At 45.3% G+C, this 21,745-nt stretch overlaps 1 long non-coding RNA gene across 1 annotated transcript; it reads right to left on the bottom strand.

Annotated features, from left to right (window-relative positions):
• Positions 1-11,266: 11,266 nt before the first annotated feature.
• On the bottom strand, positions 11,267-11,886 carry LOC136022675 (uncharacterized). Its single transcript, XR_010616266.1, has 2 exons — positions 11,776-11,886; positions 11,267-11,641 (listed from the first exon to the last, which is right to left on the bottom strand). It is a non-coding gene; the product is annotated as an uncharacterized LOC136022675 (long non-coding RNA).
• Positions 11,887-21,745: the final 9,859 nt, after the last annotated feature.

The following is a 21,745-nucleotide window of genomic DNA, read 5'->3' as shown; positions in this document are numbered from 1 at the left end:
CAAATACACACTGATATTAACTAGCCAAGAATATGTTACTCCTTAGGTAAAGTACCAACATTGCTATTGAAGTTTGCTGCATTTATAGATGTGACAGCAAAACAGGACAACACAGACTTTGAAGGGGAAGCTTTCCTTTTTGCCAGATCTCCCAGGATATCATCTCAAAGCTGTTAGACCCTATGCACTGACCCTTTACTAAACGTTCATATTTTGCTTTCTACTAAATGCATGGCTTACACTTGACAAAAAGAAGACTTGAATTTTCAATGAAAACTCATAGGAAGCATCTATCTAGCCTCTAAGGAAGGCTCCTCTTATGCAGGAACCCACTACATGTATCTTGAGATAACTATTTCATAATCAAGCAACCCATTGCAACACAACACTAGACACAATCTCTAACCCTTACCCACTGGCTGAACACATCAAGAAGATGCATTTATACACTAAGTAGATAATCATGCACGTAAATACAACTGATAGGCAGGATACATTAAATTACTTGCCTGTTCTTGAAAATCTTGTCTTAGCCATTTGGATTCTTTTACAGGATTCCCATCTCACTGCCCACTAGCTCATTCTGCTCACTGACTTACTTGGAGTTACCACAGGCTACCTCAGATACATGCACTGTCTGCAGCTTGCTGGTATCAAGAATGCAGTTTGACTGTTCACATAGCTCATCAAATGCCTTCCAATGCCATCTCAAGTTTGCCAAAACACTTCTTACAAGAGCACACAGTAAACTGCATCAATAGACTCATCAGAAATAACCTTTTTGCCCAAAATTGGTTTATTTTAGCTTAGATAACCAAACTGGCCTAGTGACTAGTCCTGCAAATGCTCTGGGGGCACAGTGAAGAGGGTGAAATGGGGGCACAAAAAAGCAGTGCTTCCTTAAGCTTTCTTTACTGCTATGAAAGAGACAGAGAACTTTGGGAAAGCTGCTAGGAACATCCCAAAACCAAGTTGAGCATGGAAAGTCCAATTAAGCATTGCCACGGTCCTTGTCCAAACAGGCACTTTAGACTTCTGTGCCAATTCAGTAAGAAACCCATGCTTTAGCATGTGGACTTTTAATGTAACTGTGATGACAGACATCTCATATTAATAGATTCTAAATTTTGGGGGTTTAGACTCTAAATTCTTCACAGCAAGTCCATGACTTTACACTTTTGCACACTATCTATGGATAAACAAAGGTGTGAGGTTGTGCTTTATGAAGCCCTAAAGACTCTCAGATAAAAGCAGCTTTCTAAATATAAAGAGCGGTTCTGCACAGCTTTTTCTTCTCAGTCTGAAATGATAATGTGCAAGAAGCAGAAGAATAGAATGATACTTGACCTCCAATTTCCTGAGTGCTAACTATCTTTCCTTGCCATTTTGAATCAGGTCTGCCTTTGTCTCCAGTGGAAGGCCCTGCAGGATGTGGCGAGGTAGCTGGACGAATAAATAGTTCCTTTACTGCCATGGCAATGGTGCAAACAGACCCGAGCACATGCCAAAGGAAGTTGTCATAAATTACAAGTTGGTCGATTCTGTTTAGTTTCCAAGCAAGAGTTATACACACTGGTTGAAAAGTGCCTCACTGAGGAGCCACTTTTCATTTTCTTCAGGAAAGCAAAATGTTTTCTCTCTCTTTAACGCACTGCTTTGCACGTCATTTAGTCTTCTCTCAACTTCGGACCCGGTTCCTCATCAGGCCTCCAAGACATTAATTTCAGAAATAACCCCTATTTCCAGGGTAGCTGGAGGTAAAGAGGAGCATAAGGGTAAGACCACATCCCAGTGTTCAGACTTTTTTAAGCTGTATTTTCTGTGGAAAATAGGCACTTCTCTGATTTTTACGCCTATAAGCCCATTCCTTTGGGACTGAGACGACAAACTGGGGACTTTCTGCCCTTTACACTGGAGAATAAAACTTCTATGTTGAATACCATGCAGACACCACCAGCAGGAAAATGAAACCCAGCTTGTTCTCTGACAGCTATTTTGGTTTTGTGGGCTATGATCATTGAAGTGTCTGGGAAAGGAGGAGGTGGTTCTGTTCTATCATTCAAGAAGCTTCACCCTCAGCCTGCTTTATAAGGTACCCACTTGGCAACTCTCCCACCCATGGCTCTGTTACCGCTTGGGGTGGCCAGCTAGCAAAACTCCACGGCAAACCTTGCTGAGTCCTGTCAACACTGCATCTCATCTGGGCTAATTTAAACCAGAAACTCACCCTTAATCCCCAGGAGGGGTCAGATATAGTTGTAAAGCATGAGAGTGCTGACAGGGTCTCTAGCAACATGCTCCTGTTGTATCATTAGGTCCATATTCACTGCACCTCAGACTCCTCCTGGATGATGCCTAGGTTCATTCTGATACCAGAGACATTCTGCAGGCAGACACAGACTTCTTTCCAGTTCAGCCAATTCCAGTCTGCCCAATTCTTCCCCTTAAACTTCATATTTACAGCCATGCTGAGAATGCAAAACTCTACCCAGTCAAAACAGTAGAGCCTTAGTTCTTCAGATGCCTGATGTTTAGACAGCACAAAGCGAGGAAGGTTTTGGCTTCTTCCTGCTCTTACTGATAATCCCTTCTTGACTTGCAGCTCATGGGACAGATAGGACAGATTTTTTTCACAGGCTAAGCAGAAACGTCCTGTCCCAAAGCCTACAGAAGTCAGTGGAAAAAAAGCAATGGATTCCAGCAGACACCAGCTAGGTGCCAGCTCCCTAAGAACAGGAGAAACAGCCTCATCCACAGAAATATTCATAATTAACAGATAAAATCTGACAGTATTTGCATAAGGATAGGCAGTCCCCTAAAGAGCAACAGCCTATGTTGGTACTGGACCAAGAGAAGGCCTCCATGACTTAGTGGTTCCTTGTGAAACACACTGATTTCCTGAAGGGTCTTCCTCATTCATGGTCATTCACCAGCAAACTGTTCCATCTAAGGCAGCAGCAAGGAAACAAAGAGCTGGAAAAGGGATTTTTGCCTTTTTGTTACAAATGTCCTGTGGCCTGGCACAAAATACAGGACACACTGATCACTGTCTTCAAGGGCTCGGAAAGAATTTAATGCTAACTGAAGTTAATTCTGGACTCCTTGTTTAGACAGAGAGGATGAAGGAAGAGACAGAGTGAGAGCGCCAGGGGAGAAACTGATTTCCCGTCATTTCATTTCATTATTACCAGAATCAAATAAGCAAAAAACTCACGCATCAGGCTTTTATAATCATGAGGTCTGAAAATGAATGAATACATTGGATTACTTTGTACTGACCTGACTTCAGAGCCTTTATGGTGATAGAATTGCAGACTTCTTTTGGAGACTATTGATGTCAGAACTTGCCTTTGACTCATGCAAGCAAGAAAAAAAATCTCACCTAACCATAAGATTCCACAGCTGGGTCTTTAAATAAAATGTCTACTCAGTTCAATTCTACTCTCATCACTGTCTCATGAGGTTTGAAAATGAGTTCCCATTAAGCAGGGGGTCAGAATTAGACACAGGAGAGCTAAACTAAAATCTAGCCACACAGAGTGATGTTTTTGGTGTTGGTACTTAAAATAAACTTCACAGCACATGACACCATAGTTCTGTGCTTTCATTTTCTCCTGTTTCACTATCTAGACTCAAATAATCTTATGAAGTAGGCTGAATGGAAATAGAGGGTACCTTTGGTCAGCAGTGATTGATCACAAGACAGGCTGTAGCCTACAGATGTGGTTTACTCAAGCAGTGTGGCTACGAAGGTCCCAGATCAAAGTCCTGCTGCTGAAGCAGGTGATGAGCCACCTAAAATTTGGGATACATTAATGGTTTTGACTATGTAACAGTAGAATGGTCTTCTATATTTTTTTATGCTGAAACCCAGCCAGCCTGTTACCAGCATGATATAATCCAGCAGCATCTAATCGACTGCTGCCACCCTCTGCCTTCCCCCACCCTCAACACTGGCGGATATGTCAAAGCAAAAACATCTCTGCATTTCTGATCTCCCTGGGGTCACATCTGGTTTGAGTAAGGCTTCTCATTTGGTTCCAATCCACCGATTTCCTGCTACTGTCCATGAAAAAGAGAGTGCGACTCTGTGGCTTCCCCTGGGTGTAATGGTCTAATCTGTACCTTGTTGTGCACTGTAGAGGGGAGGGGGAACCACTGCTACTTGGGACCAGATCCCTCTTCCCGTATGATTGCATCCTGTTCTTATGCAAAGCACCTTTATTCTTGCTAGCAGTGGCAGCCCCAGATGTCCTGGTGCCCTTCTTGTATCATCCATATTCCTCCGGCCTCCTAATTGAATCCTTCCCTGGCTGGAACAGGCTTTCCTCATTACAACGAGCTGGATCCAATTCTTCTCCTTCCCCTCTGTCTCCCAGCTTTTCCTTGTGAACACAGGGCAGCCCCAACAGAGCTTCTGTGGGTGGATGACCGCACCAGTGAACTGTTCTTGCAGCTACTGTAATGTTCTCATGAGGTTAACAGAGCAGGAAAGCCCTAGACAGGTACAAGGTGGTAAAGGCATTTGCTCTGCCAAGATTCCGGCAATATCAAGATTCAGTTTAGCTCCAAGAAATAATACCTAGTTCTTTTAATCTAGGGCTTTCAGAACTATTTGTCTAAAACATCATGGGTTTGCAGCTGGTGAAGTAGCCTAAAAGTTTTCACCAGAACAGTGACAGAGCCCAAGAGCTGAATGGTTCTTTTACATCCTCATCCCATAGAATGCCCTCAATAGGGGGTCAGTATCTGTGAGGCATGTTTTGCTCGTGCACTGACAAGGCATAAAACAGAATACATGATCTTTTTTCACTCACTCATCTAGTGAAACATCTGAGTATTGGGGAAAATTGTTCAGTCCCCTTACTTTATTTATCCTCTTATTCCAAGATGGATTACCCCATGTTGCACCACACAGCATGCATACAAATACCCAAGGTTTCTATGAATACTCTCATAGAATGGTTTGGGTTGGAAAGGGCCTTAAGATCACCCAGTTCCAAACCCCCTGCCATGGGCAGGGACACCTCACACTAGACCATGTCACCCAAGGCTCTGTCCAGCCTGGCCTTGAACACTGCCAGAGACGGAGCACTTACCTTTTCATTCTGGAAGCAGGAGCAATGTAGCAGTATTACCACACTTAAAATGATTCTGCCATAATCAAGTTGTGTTAGCCCAGGCAGAGCACCACACTCTGTGTTGGTTTTCAGACTTTAACTGGCTTGTTCAGAGCTAGTTAGGGTCTTATTGCACGGATTGCACCAGGGCATGCAGGAAGAGCCAAGCTTACATCAAGGAAAGCTCAGGTAAACTGAGGCACAAATACATTAGCTATATTGACTTCAAGGCAAGTTCAAGAGTGTTTGGAGAAGACCTAGTGCTGCAAATTTCCCAGTGCCACCACTAATCCACACTTCTGCTGCATTTCACACGTCTGGATTTCACCAGAGCCTGGGTATTATTTAAAAAAAAAAAAAACAAAAAAAAAAAACAAAAAAAAAAAACCCCCAAATCTTTGGAAAACAAGACCCCCCCAAACCCACCAGAACAAAACCTCTGATCTAGAAGGCTTTTTAGCATCTTGGGGAGTGAGAGATGCTATTACCATTGCTAGGAAGGCTCTAAAGGCAACAGCACAAGGAATGATCTGTAGGGCGCAAGTATGTTTGTTATGAAATAATTTGGATCCACAGAGGAATTCCATATGTGGCTTCCCCTCTGGTGAGTAGAGGTTCCCACCTTGGCAGTGATCCTGGAGTCCCATGCCTACAGGCTCAGCAGCATGGAAGGGGAGTGTGGACGCTGGAGGAGTAATGGGATCATCAGCCGCTGAGGCTGCTGCTTGGCACGCCAACAATGTTTGTTTGCACCTCTTTGAAGATGAGAGATGAAAGTGGCGCCCACATGGGCTGCCTTTGATTAGCTTCTTATTTTTAACATTGCAGCTGCGATTATTTTTCTTTTTCTTGAAGCATTTCTTCCCCAGCACCAGAAACTGAGGTTCCCTTCTCTAGGGAGGTTCAACTTCAAGGAAACATAACAAAGAGAAGTGTGAACGTAAAGGAGACTGGACAACTCAGGGCCAGTGGGGAATTATGTCATTTTATTTTTAATTTTACTTCCATTTTTTCCCCCAATCCCCCATCCTCAGTGGGTCTCCAAAAGAAAATACTTGTTTACTTCTTTTTTAATAGGGAAAATAAATGAGTCCTGGGAATGTACAGAGCTGTCATGAAGAGGAAAATGTCTAATGGTTCAATTCCCAGCTCTGTCACTGAACCACTCTGGGACTTGGGGAGAAGTCAGTTCGCCCATCTGTAAAATGGGATTTATAATGCGTTGCTTCTCAGGGGGATTGAAGGAGTATGAGTAGCATTGATGGAATGCTCTGTACACCTTGGATAGAAGGGGCAATAGCCCTGTGAAGTGCTGTCCTTAATAGATACTTAGAGGAGTTTCCTTCACTGTGGTACTTATCTGACCACAGCAGCCAAGTGCCTCACAGCTACTGATGGATACTTTTTTTTCCTATTACCTCTTTGCATCATAGGCATGTTGCACAGGAAAGCAAGGCAAATGGCAAACTGAATGAAACGGACCCAGTTACATAGAGAATATGTAGTAAAGTCAGGATTAATCCTTTATTGCCAAAATTTCTGCCACATCCATTAGACTTTGCTCCTAGCCCTATGGATTTTGTGATCTGAAAGCATGAGGGAAAGCTACCTTCCCTTCTTCTGACACTGTCAGTCACACTCTGCCTGTCTTCCTGCTGCATAAGGAGCAAATGGTCTGAAAAGGGAGTCAATGTTTATTATGCAATAGGCTATTTACTATCGTAATATCTGTGTTTCTTTCACCTGCTAAGAGACATTTTCAGCCAGGCATTTGGTGAGATGTTAATCCAGTTCTCCACAGTGAATGCTCTGGCTTTAGCGGGATGATGTCCAGAAAAAGTTTAGCCTGCTGTTCCTTCTTTTCAGGACAAAGGTGGTAGAAGAGCTACACACAAGTGACACTGGCTCAAGTTTAACTTTGGCCAGAGGGCATTAGAAAACACTAGGCAGAACGTGATAGCTGCAATGTCAACTAACAAGATGGAAAAAGTTGGAGTGGGGATAAGAGTAACAGCCACAGATAAATAGCAGTCAGGTTCTCGATACTCACACACTTTGAAAGAGACAACTACATATTTATATTTATTCCTTTGTTATCTACGAAGACATCTACCAGCCAAAGAGAAGTGGAGGCACATGGTCTGGGTTCAGAAAACAAAATGCAGCATGTGTACACAACTCCAACCAACTCTGAGAGCAAAACCTGTTTCCACCAACGTACCTCCTAAACACTCAAACACTTGAGCCACTTGGCACGGCCAGTCCAAAAAGCTTATACTGATCCAGTCAAAGCATGCAATTTAACCAGATCTCTTTGTCTTTATGGCATTTCACCTGCTCCTAGGAAGAGGCAGCCGCTTGTTCCAGCCCAGTGCACCATCCAGCTAATCCCAATGCCCAAGCACCATCATGCTCCACCCAGCTCCTCAGGAAGACATAAGCCAGTCTTATAGGCTCTTCTCAAGCATATTATAAAGAGATATACTGTACAGGACAGCTTATAGTATACATTTACTTCAGATTCACTCAGAGAAACAACATACTCCAGCCCAACTCCATCCAGTCACACAGACTCCAGGACATTAAATTAACTCCCTGCCAAATTTACTGCAAGCCATCTGACCATACCATTTAGCCACAGTAAAGACAAAATCTATACGTAGCTACAGTCAGGAAAGCGGGCAACTCTGTTGAAAACCTATTTATATCACTCAAGGAGATCAATGGAGAGCCCAGGCCTGGAGGCCACTGACCTTGGATTGACACAAAACTTAAAGGGAAAAATTAATGGTGTCAACTCAAGAGACCACAGCTCTTATTTCAGAGGATTCTGCAGGCAGCCCTGCGGCTCGCTGATCACAAAAAGGTGCTTAAGGAGGGATCCATTTTTAGGACATAGAGCAAATACTCACCCATTGCTGGTGCAGGAGCGGCTTCCCCAGACACCCCGAGGGCTGCCAGCACCACACAGCAGGTCCCTGGCAGCAGCTGAACCTCCCCAGGTCCGTGCCAGACGTCACCAGATGGTGCAGGACACAAGCTGCGGTGCTTCTGGAAGAAGTTTCTCCTCAGGATGTCCCGAAATGAGGTTGTGGCGAGCCTTCCATGGGCTGTCTCCACAAGATCCTCCCTCAGGGGCTTTCTGCCCAAGGAAAGGTGAAAACAGCACAAGGGGGAAGCAGAACACTTGTCCAGGGAGTCTTCAGGCCGAGGGTTTCTCAGTTTTGCCTCAGTTCTGCCTCAGCTCTGCCTCAGCTGCAGCAGCCCAGGGCAACAACAACCCCTGAGGAGCCATGCAGGCCTCTGACAGTCACAAAATGGCTGCCGGTGGGGGAGAAGCTGCCCCATCCCCACCTCACTGAGGTACCAGCACTTCACCATGGAGATAACAAGGCCATCACCTGCTGCATGGACAATGAGGCAAGGCTTCCATGCCAGAACACCAACACCTGTGCTGTGCCACCAGCTCCTGGAGGGAAATGGTGGCTGCTCCAGCCCGCCAACAGGCACCTCAGCCTCACACAGACACAGGCCCTGAGGAGACCCTGACCCACCAGCCACAACACCGGCTGCTGAGAAACCTCTCCCTGGGGTAAAGCCCAGCCATGCTGAGGTAAAACTGCTGGAAAGGGCTTTTGAAGGTGCAAGAAAAGCCCCGACCCTGTCCCAGCTGGTGCTGGTTTAGAGACATCATCTGAAATAGGATTTGCCTCACCTGGCATGGCTGTGAGGTAAGGCCTGGAGGAAAGGAACATGTTTATTAATGTATTTTGCTGTTTATTCTTCAGTTAAAAAGGACAAAAATGAAGTCCTGGAAGGAGCAGTTACAGGCAGGGTGATGTTCAGTGGATGTTACAGAGACAGGTTTTATGTTTGGAGTAGCCGCTGGCTGCTGCGCAGTGCTGGACATGGGGGGTGCCTCTGCTGCCATTAATACCTCTCACTTAGAATCATAGAATAGGTTGGGTTGGAAAGGACCTTGAGATCATCCAGTTCCAACCCTCCTGCCATGGGGATTCACATCACATTAATAGAAAAAGCTTTATTTGGTGACCTTTTATTTTATAGACCATATTTTTGGCTATACAGGGCTGTGCACACCAGGGCTATGCTCTCTAACACAGCCATGCAGGCCCACTGAGATGCAAGTGACAGCAGCATGGCCGTCCTCTGAGCTTTCCTTTGCTATGAGGCTTTTCTTTTCAATTATTATTCTGATTTTCATCACCTTTTTTGCACTGGGAGAGCCAGGAGGCTGCTCCCCCAACCCGGGACCAGTAGCTCCCAGTCAATGTCCAACCCCAACGCGTGCAGCTTTCAGCGGAGCTGGCTGCCACATTGTGGCCCGCTCCCCCGAACGTCCCATCTGGCTGATGTAAAACACACATGTTTTGACTGAAGCTTTTTCTTTAAAATGCCAACATTAAAGGAAGGTTTGCTTTGTAAAACTGAAACTGTAAAACTCTTCTGAAACCCAATCTGGGGGATTAAAAGAACCACATGAAAAGGGATAAATATGACCTGGACATTTACTTCCTGTGCAGAAGTTCGCTCAACATGTGCCTCCCAGCCTGTCAGTGCGAAACAAGACCTTCTGCTCGGATCTGCAGAAGGGGAGGAAAAGAAAGGAGAAGAAAAGAGGAAGACAGGAAATTTTGTAAACTGACAACTCTTTTCTACCGCATGGCTCATGTCAGAGGCATTGGTTTCTTTACAGGGGCATCTCAGGCACTTTAAGATACAGAAAAGTATCTTAACCAGATACTTTCTGGTTAAGAAACTTAACCAGTGTCTTAAGAAACTTAACCAGTATCTGACCAGAAAGATACACAACTAGTAATAAGAAATTTAGCATTAATAGGCAAGCTCTTCTTAATCGTACTGCATGGTAGAAAACGGCTTGATCCATCTTTAATTGGGAGTCAGTGGCAGAACTCCTTTGGATTTCAGTGGGAATAAGATCAGACCTAAAGATATGATGGACCGAGTCCAAAGATTCTCTGATGATGTGCAGAAGAAACACATGGACAGATAAACAGATCTTCAGTTAGTCAGAAAATGGCTCACTTTCAAACAAACTGATGCAAGATGTTTATATCAGTATTGCCCATTTCAACTATTAAAGCTCATAGTTGGGCTCCAAAAAAACCAACTTTACTTAAATATTATGAGACTCAAATGAAAAAAGTTACGGATTCTCTGTATTTGTTCCCTAAATGTTGAATCTTTAAGAAGATAGAGCATTTCTTCTGGTTTTCTTTACAAATAGTGAACTGCTGGAAGCTTGATCTTTTTTAACCAAAGCTGACGTTGTGATTTATTATAGTATGATTTCAGAAGATCAGACTTAGGGAAAAAGAAACCCAACAGAAAAAAGCAGGCAATAGATTAAAGTCACAAGTGTTCTCAAAATAGCTTTGTGATCTAAGGTGCCAATATATGAACTGCAGAGGATAAAATGCAATATAATGTAAAATCTGGCATTGCCATTCTGTGTTGGGAAAAAACAAATCCCTTTTCCCCAGTCAAGTTCTTTAGAAGCCAGTTACTAATTTGGGATTATATTTTCCCTTTGCCCCTCCATGCTGTGAAATTACACTGATAGTGGCTTTAGTTGCCCAATGGTCATAATTTAGAGAAACACAACTGAAATACATAGGGAGCACAGACACACTTCCAACAGAAAACACTGGAACTCCACACCTGCAATGTTGTGGGGCACCTTCTTGCACCACTGGCTTGTAACTGCTGCAGTAGCTGACCCTGTGGATGCACATGCAGGATGCAGCTTGAATCTGAGTTTGACATTCCCTGTAGCTTGGGGTGCTGGAATGAGCAGTTTGCTCAGTCCCACTATGGTTTGAGTGTTTTGGTGGTTTGGTTGGTTGTTACGTCTTGACTGCAATTGGTATTCTTGGCTAATGCTCTCTGTTCCCTGTGCGAGATGCAGAAACCCAATAATTCCACACCATAGCACATCTCTTTCCAAATATCCTCTCATCTTAACTGGGTTTCATCTTTGAGATGGAAAGTTCATCTCTTCTGCTTGCAGCCTTGGTTGTCTAATTCCTACTGAAGCCTTTCATAACCTCTGCTATTGCATAAAGCTGGTAAAAAAAAAAAACAAAACAAAACCACCTTCTGGCCAAATTTAAACAAACACTTTAATAGTTTCAAGCCAGAATCAAGCAAAAGAAAGGTGCATTTCAAAGTCATTGTTCAATGGAGAAAGACCAGTTCCCAAGTTCTTCCCAAATCCAAAGTGGACAGTTCCTCAGTGATTTCCAAGCCGGAAAGAGGCCATTTTATGAGCCAGAAAGCATCCATTTTCTGCGTCAGTCCTGAGCCAGAGAGGGTAGTGTCTGAGTCAGTTCCAGGGGGGAAATGTCTGGCACTTCTCCAAGCTTGGGAGTGTTGCTATCACAGCAATTGTTTGGTGATGCCATCCCAATAAAGCTTCATTATGGCGTTCCTCTTTCCATAAACTTCAGTGCCCTCCAGTGTCCCCAGCAATCACTTATCTAATATTAGGATATTAAAAAATATGGAAAGATTTTAAAGAGACTTATTAAAATGCAATTAGCGGCGTGTACGACTTAAGCAGCGAGATTACTTAAAAAAACAAGTTGATTGTGTGGAATGCCACGCACCTTACCCAGATAATAAAGCTGTCAGTCAAGCCCAGCTTCAAATGAGGAAATTTTCATTCCTTTTTTACAGCCCCCTAAGTGAAGATTAAAACTGATTATTAACCTCGGAGTGTAGCAGCGGCCCCTAAGCCTGCAAGCTCAGAAAGGAAGGTTTCATAACTGTTGGTAGCCTGGGCTTCATTCCCCATTTGGCCTGAGAGCTCTGTGCTTATTTAAAGGGGCAGTGCTCAGCCTTTGAATCAAGGTATCTGAAAAGCTATAGAAAGGGTCACAGAAAGGGCCAAAGCTCCAGATCTTGACATTGCAACTTGGGAGGCCTGTAAGGACCCTGCCTCGATAGGACAGAGCGGCTTTGCTATCAATAAACTGCAGGTAAGGCTGCCCCCTCATGTCCAATCTGGGAATCTCAGCAAGTCCTTAAACTCCAGCACATAACCTTCGTTTTGTCCAAGTGAAAACGTGTAGATTAAAGGGATGTTTATATGGGAACACGTACCTTTGTCAGTACCTACCTCAGGCTGCTGAGCACAGATTCTCAGTGTATGTTATGAGTCTCAGTTTCTGTTATGACTTCCCTTGCTAAATGTAGAACCATGGCATTTACCTTTCATTTATTGTTTGTCCTGCTGAGAGACAACCAAGTGTGACACTTCCTGCTATTTGATTTGCTGGCATTTTTATTTCATTTATAAAACGGATCTTTCCCTGAGAAATTAAGTCACATTTCCCTGACAGGTTACTCCTTTTGCAGCTCTTTACTCTGCTGTCAAAGTGGATTTATTGATGCTTCCTGGATTTCTCTCCTCAAGCTCGCAAACTGGAAATGATGAATTCTCTGGAAGGCAGCAAGCTAATTCTTGACTCGAATGCTTTATTTGGGGATAAATGCAATGATTCAAAGGGAGTTGCCTAAGAGGGGGTAGTCCCTGATTCTGAATCCAAAGCTATTTTAGCATGTATTTAAGTATGTGTTTAAATTTACATTTGCTGATCTCTTTGGGACCATGCGCAGGCCTGAAGGTATGTACTTGGGCACTTTAGCATACTGGTGCCAGGCTGCTCTGCAGGAATGAGAGTCCAGACACTATCAAAACAGGGAGAATGTCACTGAGTTTTGAAGCATCTAGGATGTAAGTTATTTTACCAGCATATGCATCTCATGACTGTAGCTCCCTCTGGAATCTAGCGATGGCACCTGGACCTATTTAGGATTCGCATGGAAGCTATCCACACGTTTTTTCAAAGTAAATAATCTGCCTGGCTTGGATGATGTGGGTTAGGAGGATGACAAATTGGGTTTACAGAATGTCAGCAAGTGCCAGGCTTTAAGTCTGGAGTAAGCCACAAGGTGAAACAAGTTTAGTGACCAGGGTTCACCCTTGATCTTGAATTGGTATTTGTCTGTATCACTGAATAACCACAAGTGATCCAGTATAATTTAGCATAACTGACGGTCCAGCGTCAGCGATATTATTGAGGTGGAGGAAGGGGAAAGATGTTGCTGTCTCTTTAGTCATGCCACAGTTAATAAGTGCTGAAGCAACAGAGGCCATAGGGATAGCATTAGGTTCCCCAGGTCTCTGGGCTGAAAAGCAGCATCTCCAGCACACAGAATGTCTTGTGCTGCTCCTGAAGCTGGCAACGTGCCTCTCTTCTCTCCCAGACTGGAGAAGTTCTTTCATGGCTCACACTTTAAGCTGGTCTAGGTGGTGAATGCATGGAGTAGTTCAGTATGTTCATCAGGATGAACTGGGTATTGGTGGTATTTTAGGAGTGTGAAGGTTAGAAGGGAAAGACAGGCAGTCAGACAGTATTGAGGTACACCAGTGAAGACACACAGAGACTCAGGGAGCTATTCTGCAGCTTGGTGGGTAGAATTGCATTTAAGAGTTCTGAAAATAATTGTTGGCAGTTGAGTTCTTTGTTGGTTTTGCTCTGTTGTTTGGGGTATTTTTCCACAACCAACCCATTCACTGCTAAGCAAAGTTTATGACTGGAAGCACACTGGCAATGACAAAGAGAATTAAGGAGATGTAATGGACACATAATCTTTGGGTTCATGAGACACAAAGTGTATGATAATGCCAGCACAGTAAATAACTTAGTTATTAGCATACCCTAAAATTAGATTGAGCAGAAACAGCATTCACAGATACTGAGACAACTCCTGGCAGAGGAGAGAGATTACTGAAAAGGTTTGAGTAAGTGCTGTGAATGGGTGCTTGCCAGCCTGGAAAGCAAACTCCCAAAAGCATGAAGACTTTGTCCCAGAAGCTGCCTTGCATTCCGTGATTAGGATCAGCTTCAAGAAAAGCCTCGCCATGGCTGCCGGCAGAGCCAGACATGAAAAGAACAAGCTCTACCTACTGCCAAATCTTCCAGCTGCAGCTTTGACAGCAGGAATTGCCCTGCAAGTCTGTACTCCAGAAACTCCCAGCACAGTTTCCCAAATGGCAAAGCAGCAGGAAGTCTCTTGTGCAGCAGTTCAAACACATCAGCCTAACCAGCTGAAAAAACAACCTTGCATTATTTGCAGCAGCCTGTTGAGCAAGACAAGTTTTGATCCAAACAGTTTTGAACATGGAAGAGGAGGATAACCAGCCGACACAGAGGTTGCTTCTATGTTCTCTGCTCCTAAAAGTAGACACGGAAAATCTGAAATATGAATCTGTATTTTTATTTCGTGCTGGATAAGGGGAAAGGGAAGAATATCTAAAGCACCCCCACACTAGAAAAGAGCAGTTCGCAAACCTGGGATCTTGCCACCTGCTCTGATCTTTCCCAACCCAAGCTGGGTGCTGCAGAATCCCTGTCCAGCTGCATCTCAGCAGTCCCCTCCAGGTGTCAGCCTTGCACTTCACATGAGATTCCCTTCCCTCAGCCACATCTGGAGTGAAGTGTTGTGGGTTCAGTGGAGAATCCTGACAAGAGAGCATCAGAGATCTTAAAATATTCAATGCACCCCCTAATTTTGTTTCAGTAACACTATGGAATAGCATAGCACCACCAGACCCCCCTCAAAACCGTAAACCCGATGCCATTGTGCAAGGGAGGGGATCTAAATGGGCTTTCTACAGCACCTGCCAAGAGAACTGTGAACATTTGCCAGCCCAGAAACAGTTCAGGAGCCAGGACTCTCACTTAAGTTTTCCTTTTTTAGGATGTAATTGACGTGACTGTCCTTTCCTTGGCCTTAATTCCTAACTGCTTCCCAAGATACTAAAAGCTTCTGCTCCCCTCTGCACTGGTGCACATAAATCAGAACTACACTGAGATTTTTTCTCAATTGGATCCCCTTGTGGTAGAGCTACTGGAAGCCAGAATGAAGGCAAGTACATGCAGGCCCGGCACATCATCTGACCCTGCTCTGATTTCAGGCTCAAGATTATTGGCAGTGCTATGGGAATGACAACAAATAGCAATGGGCATTGTCAGGCACACCCGTAGCTATGGGATAGGACAGATAGCCTGGATGTCAGAAGCAGAATTCCCCTTAGGATGCTGCTGTAGTTTAGGATATTATCCAGAATTGCTAGAGATCTTTAGGCAGGTCAAAGCTAAATGCAATGATGTGTGAAATCATGAAAACAGTGAAATCCTTTGACAACAGGAAAGGAGCTTTGTCAAGACTAAAGAGATATGTTTGAGATATAGTTTGGTATATTGTTTAAGATGTGTGATGTGGATGGAGAAGTCTGCAAGAATGCACTGTTTGCTTCAGACTTAACTGTCTTTCAATGTCATGAGTAGAAATTAGAAGTCTCAGCAGCCTGTTTGGAGATGATATCTGTGGATGAAAAACTGGGCTGAGTTCAGGTGTTTCATTCTTGTCCTGTAGGTCACCAAAGAGCTATTGGGCAGCAACAACTTTCAGTAACTACTGAGCTGGGAAGGCTTCAAATACAGGCTGTGGGTGGCTCAGAAGATCTATATGCCATTAATCGTCACAAGACAAGCAGCAAACATGATAATGGACACAGTTTTCCACAAGGGCTTTCATAAAGTCTGAGTGCTTCAGGATTTTAATAGCTGCTACAAGAGAGTCTCTCATACAAGCCCAAGTCTGGGTATCAGGGTTCACCAGTTTTCCACTATGGACTTTCTGAACGACCTTGGGGAACCTGCCTTACCCCAGTACCTCAGTTCTCCAAACGGTTGCCTACAACATTAACTGGCCACAGTTGGATTCATTGCATTATAAATGGAAGGGCACTAAAAAGACATGGAAGAATTCAGAGAGAGAAAGATAGACTTCTATCACCTCTGGCAGTTTCAACTGCACAAAAAGTCCATTTGGTCACATCTGGTTGATCGGTAGCTCTCACCACTCTCATCAAGAACCACTTGCAGTTCTACGAGCATTAGTTCTCCCCTTTCCTCCGCCATCAACTATTCCTCATGTAAAGGTCTTGCTCTCCTTTCAAAATTACCTGTATTAAGGCAAATTATGTGTTCTCTCCCTTTCCTTGTTGAAAGTCATTTACATGAAGAATCACAGAACTGAGGTTATAGATACTGGGGGAGGGAATGCTGAAATATAGCTAAGGCTGGAAATTTGGGTGGGCCTGGATTTATGGTGGACAGGCAAAGAACAAAGGTCTGATGTCAGAGTAAATCATTTCTATTGCAAATGATTTAAAATAATGAAAACCCATATGCATTAAATTTTGCCCTGTACATCCATTTGACATATTTTAAGTAGACAAAAGATAGATTTTACATAAATCTTCAGTAAATGTACTTCGAAAAAATATCACCAGGCAGTAAAACCTAAACCACTTTAAAATCAGCCTTTGTCTTATACTTGAGCTCCTGCTTCAGGGCGCAGGGCTTAAAACCACCAAGAACTACCCCAGACTGCCCATTCCTTGAAAGAAAAGGACAAAACAAAGAAGGAAAATGGGACAAAGCAGCTTTGAACAGATCCTGCCAACGTTGTCCTTCACTCTATTCCAGGTCTTACAGCTGCTGCATCTTACCCAAGCTACCTGTGGCTTTGCCTTTGAAGGAGCCTATTTCCAGCCTCCCGTGTAAATAGTGATGCTTGTGTTCAATAGTTGGCATCTGTCACACACCACACCTGCAACTTTACAGGCTCAAAGCTAGCTCTCTAGCACAGTTCCCAGTGTGGGGATTTTGTCCTTTGGTTTATGACCATCTGGGCTGATGGAAGTTCTTGCTCTTCTATGCTGGGAGTTACTACATGATCTAGGGAGAAAAGCCTCTGAATCACAGCTCCAATATGCTGTAAGAGGCAACAAATTCCTTTGGAAGTTGCCTGGCACATCTTCACCAGGAACTCAGCGCTGGGAACTGACTAGATACCTCTGAGAATCCCAGGCACCAATCCTTCCCAGGCTCTGCTGTGGATGGTCCAGAAAGGCAAGGGAGGTGACTTGCAGATGGTTTGATGTGACTCTGCCAAACAAAACAGAACGAAGTGAATTTTGCATTCTCTGTGTACGAGATGCAAACATCTGACAGTTCCCACAGGTACCAATCAAACAAGAGGGTGGAGATGTCAGATAGGACTCACCGTTGTGCTTTGAACCCTGATTCACAGCTCAGAAGCCAAAGCCCCAGTTGCCAGCAGCAGCTATAGAGCTAAGAGGGGCCTTTTATCACCAGTGTAGGGGCTTCAATTACACTCAATATGTCTCCAGTGGTAAAACAAGTAGCACCAGCAACTCTTTGTAGTGTGTCAGTTAAGGAAACATGGCCAAGGGTTCTGTTCTAAACTGCTACTAGGGCTGAAAGGCCCCACATTGACGGGCATTGAGTCCTTCTGGGTTCTTACAAGAGCCAAGCATGTAAAAACTCTGACTTTGTGTCTGCTGAGAGATTAAAGAACACATCCCCCTTCCTGATCGGGTTTGGAAGTTATTAAGGACATGAACCAAAAGGAATGTGGAAACTCTGCCCCTTTAAGAAACAGGACTAAACCATCTAAGGTGGATTAAAAATGAGGTAATTGAAATCATGGCTTTATAGGATCATGGGAAAATTGCCTGGAATATTTCAGGCACTATAATGAAGTCTTAGATGCTGTTTCAGTTAAGGGGATTAGCAGGAGTGTCACTGTGAGAACCGTGGACTAAGTGATCCTTCCAGGTACTTTACATGGGCGGAAGCTGCTTATTTGCTTTAAGGGAAGCTTTTCTCTAGCTGTTGTTTCTAGGCTGCTGGGCAGTAGTAAATGTTTATGTTGATAACTCACTTGTGTCTGGAAAGCTCTACCTGTAGTAGGTGTTCTAGAGGAGGGGAAAAGTGTCTATTGTGGCAAATGTCCTTGTGGTTGTGGCGAAAGATCCTTCAAAGAATGGGGGAAAAGTGATTATTGTGAAACACTGCTTTTGCTGTGTGTGAATGGCTTTTCAGTTGGAGCTAGGAAGAAGCCCCACTGATCTTGCTCCTTGAAGGAAACGTTGCCTCCTTCCCTGTGATACGGTATCTGTTTAGAGACTCAAATGGCTTTGAATTACAAACAAATGAACTGAAAGGTGCCCTGCTCCTTCAGGCAACTGCTTTCAAGGGGGGCTTTATTTGGTCCACGTGATAAAGAAGATTGTGCTTGGGTATGAAAGAGTAAGGTAATGCTGATGGAGAGGATGCAGACTACTCAAGGGTATAGTCCTAGGGATACAGGGATAATGTGCTGCTTTTCTGCCCTTGCTAAATGTACTTAGAACGAGAACCGACACAGGAATCTGACGTTTCTATATGCTCAAGACTTCTGCAGAGGACACTTGTTTCATGTCCAGAGAGGGGAAACTGTGCTCATCCTCCTTACACACAGAATGAAGCAGAAACAGCTTGATGTTAGAAAGACTTCCCTTTAGTAAGGGTGAGAGGTGTTTATTAACTGTCTGCCAAATCAGGCCGATTTCTGGTGATTCTCAAGCCACTCATTAAATCCTGCTTTTCACTACTCTGTGATTAGACACAGGCCCAAGCACTCCATGTTTTCCAGGACCCACACTTGTGTGGTGGTTTTGTTATCACGAGGTTATATTTAGAGGCCCATTGATGTTGTTTTTCATCCCGAGTGCTGTTGGGAGAGTGAACAGCTGATCATTACACTGAGTTTGCTTGTACCCATGAGCACACTTAACCTAGAGCAGCAAATAGTTATTGTACTGCGTTTTGTTTTGTGCCTGTGGGCACACTTAAGTCAATATATGTGATGGCTAGTACCTGGGTACTGCATTTGTCTACACCCATGGGCACCCTGAATTGCCAGTGTGAGGGAACTGGTGAATTAACTAGCTGTATGCACACTGGTGTAGTTACTTCAAGAGCAATGCCACTGTTAATTGCTTAACTTAAACCTAATCATAATGGTAAATAACAGAAGTGCTGCAAGAATCCAGGCTCTTACACAAAACAGGAACATTTGTTTTAATTCCAAGCCAAAACTGAGGAACAAGATTTTGGGGCAGAAATCTCTGTTGTGAATAATTACCCTTCTCTAACTGTCTGTTTTACAGGCAGCAAGCTGCATCAAGCTCATTGCTCTCTCTCCAAGCTTTTCCCTGCATGAAATCTAGCTCAGGGTTGCTGCTCGCTCTGCTCATTAGTGAAATTACCAGCAGATGCTTTGTTAGATAGAGGTCACTCTGGCTGAATGCCACCACAACCTCTTCAAATAGCGTGATTGCTAAAGTATAGCTTAGGCTCGGAACGGTGCAGGAGGTAATGTTGACACGCTGCAATTACTGCTCAGTCCTCCCAGCGTGTTCAAACAACGCTGCCTACCTCAGTGCTGACTTGGCAACCTCAGAACTGGATTTGGGATGTGGCTCGTGGATGACTAGAAAATGGAGGAATTTCAGGAGGACGCCTACGTGGAGCATTAGCTTATCTCGAGAGCCTGTGTCTAGTCAGGTCTTCTCAGAACTCTGCAGAAGAATGGTAATTAAATGATAAGGCTGAGTCTAAAGCTACATGGGCACAGATGGGCTTGGTTTCAGTGGTGCTGGCAGCCAGTTCTTGCAACTGAAGAAACCTTAAGAGCGGGTCTTAAGTACTCAGCAGAAGACACTACTGCAAGGGGCTGGATTAGCCTTTCCCAGCAGTAGGGCTGCCTTCCCTCACTAGTAAGACTTACCTTTTTTTACCACTTTTTAGGACATTGGTGCAAGGAAGGCCAAGCACTGGGAAAATGCCACATGTGGACTGGATGAGTGTCACAAAGGATCAGCTGAGGAGGAAGGAGAGAGAAGAAGGTAGAAGAATCACTGTCCTTATTACAATGTAGTGCAGCACGCTGGTTAAGTTAGGCCTGAGCTGGCTAGAGAATCTCTGCAGTGCGCTCTTCTCTCTGCTGATGGCAGGCAGGACTTTACAGCTCTGCTAATGACAACCCTGTGTGGCTTCCTGCTCATATGCATCTTGTAATGAAAACCGATTGTGTTGCAGATGTCTCTGGTGTGACAACTGATGTGACTGTGACTGATGGACCAGATAAGCTTACTCATGAAGGATCAGGCTAAAATAACTTGGAGATGTGGAATGGCAATTATCCAGCTACAAAATGATTGATTAAAACCGTGCAACAGTTACTCATTTCTAGCTTTATGGTATTATCACTGCAAAGTAAAGAGAGCTGGAGTGGTTACCTAGCTGAAAGCAGATGATTAATGACATAAAAGGAACCAGACCAGGTGGAAAATACCATATTTCTGCCACCATTGCTTTTTTCCTCCTCTGTGTGGTTCTTTTGAGCACAGATCTGTGCAAGCTTGGCAAGGCAGCAGCCCTTCCTGTGCTGCACCTCAGGAAAAGTGGATGAGGATGGGCTCTTCTGCAGAACATGAGTGTCCCTCAGGCATAATGGCTTTGGAGTTCAAAAGTCTCTAATACTGTATGAGATATAAGCATCAAGTCTTTCCCTCAAGTAAGGGGAGACTGGATCTAGAAAGTATTAAGCCACGTTATAGCAAAGGCTTGGTATTAAAGGGCAGGGCTAGCTTTAACTTCCAGCAAGCCTACAATGTTGTCTCATAGCAGGGCAGTGAATGGGGGCACGCAACAGCCCTCAAACATCCGGAAGAATGAATGAAGGTGTCAGTTGAGTGAACCAGCTGCAGAGAAGGGGGGAGTGTGTCAGACTAAGACCCTAACTACGACACAGATCAGCCAGGCTGGTTAATCTAGCTCTTCCCGCAGGGAGCGCCTGCAGGAGACCTGCAGATGGAGGCGTGTCGGACGAGCCCTTCCTACCAAGCACGGAAGGATGCGAGTGAAGCGGTGACGTGCCTCGGCTCGTTCGTGTCTGTGGGCAAGAGGCTTTGCCTCCTGCGCTGGCACAGATAACCCTGAACGTGGGCACCTCCAGGCTGGCGCTCAGACACTGCCGCTGCCGGTACCTGCAGCCCTACCCTCACCTTGCTCCGGGAAAGTGCAAGAGGAGGGCCGCCCTCTGCCAAGGCACCTCCCCGCAGGTCCCCGTTACAGCGCGACCTGAACGGGCCGGGGGCTGCCGGTGCGGCCCTGGGGTCCCTAGGAGCTACCGCGTTTACCTGAGCGACGGCCGCTACCTGGAACGCGGGTCCTTACAGCGCCCGCGGGCCTGAGCTCTGCTCGGGTCTATGGGTCGAGGGCGCTGCTGCACGGGTCTTAACGTGCCCGTGCCCGTGCCCGTGCCCGTGCCCGTGCCCGTGCCCGTGCCCGTGCCCGTGCCCGTGCCCGTGCCCGTGCCCGTGCGAGAAGCCCCGCCCCTCCCTTAGCACCGGCGCCGCCGCTACCGCCCCTTCTCTTCCCGGCGGCCCCGGCGCAGGCAGGGCCACACCATGAGCTCCACCGCGGGGGGGAAGGCAGTGAGCGGCCCCTTCGCCGGCTGCCGCTGACCCCGGCCCGGGGATACAGCCCGCGGCTCGAGCCGGCCGCGGCCGAGCTGTCTCCGGACCGGGGCCGGGGCCGGGGCCCGCGGCGCTCCCAGCGGCCGGGCGCGCTCCGCTGCAGCCCCTCCCCGCC

Source organism: Lathamus discolor, chromosome 16 (assembly GCF_037157495.1).
Source record: "Lathamus discolor isolate bLatDis1 chromosome 16, bLatDis1.hap1, whole genome shotgun sequence".
Lineage (NCBI taxonomy): Eukaryota > Metazoa > Chordata > Aves > Psittaciformes > Psittacidae > Lathamus > Lathamus discolor.
Note: the sequence above shows the minus strand (reverse complement) of the source record. Positions and strands in the feature narration are given on the sequence as shown.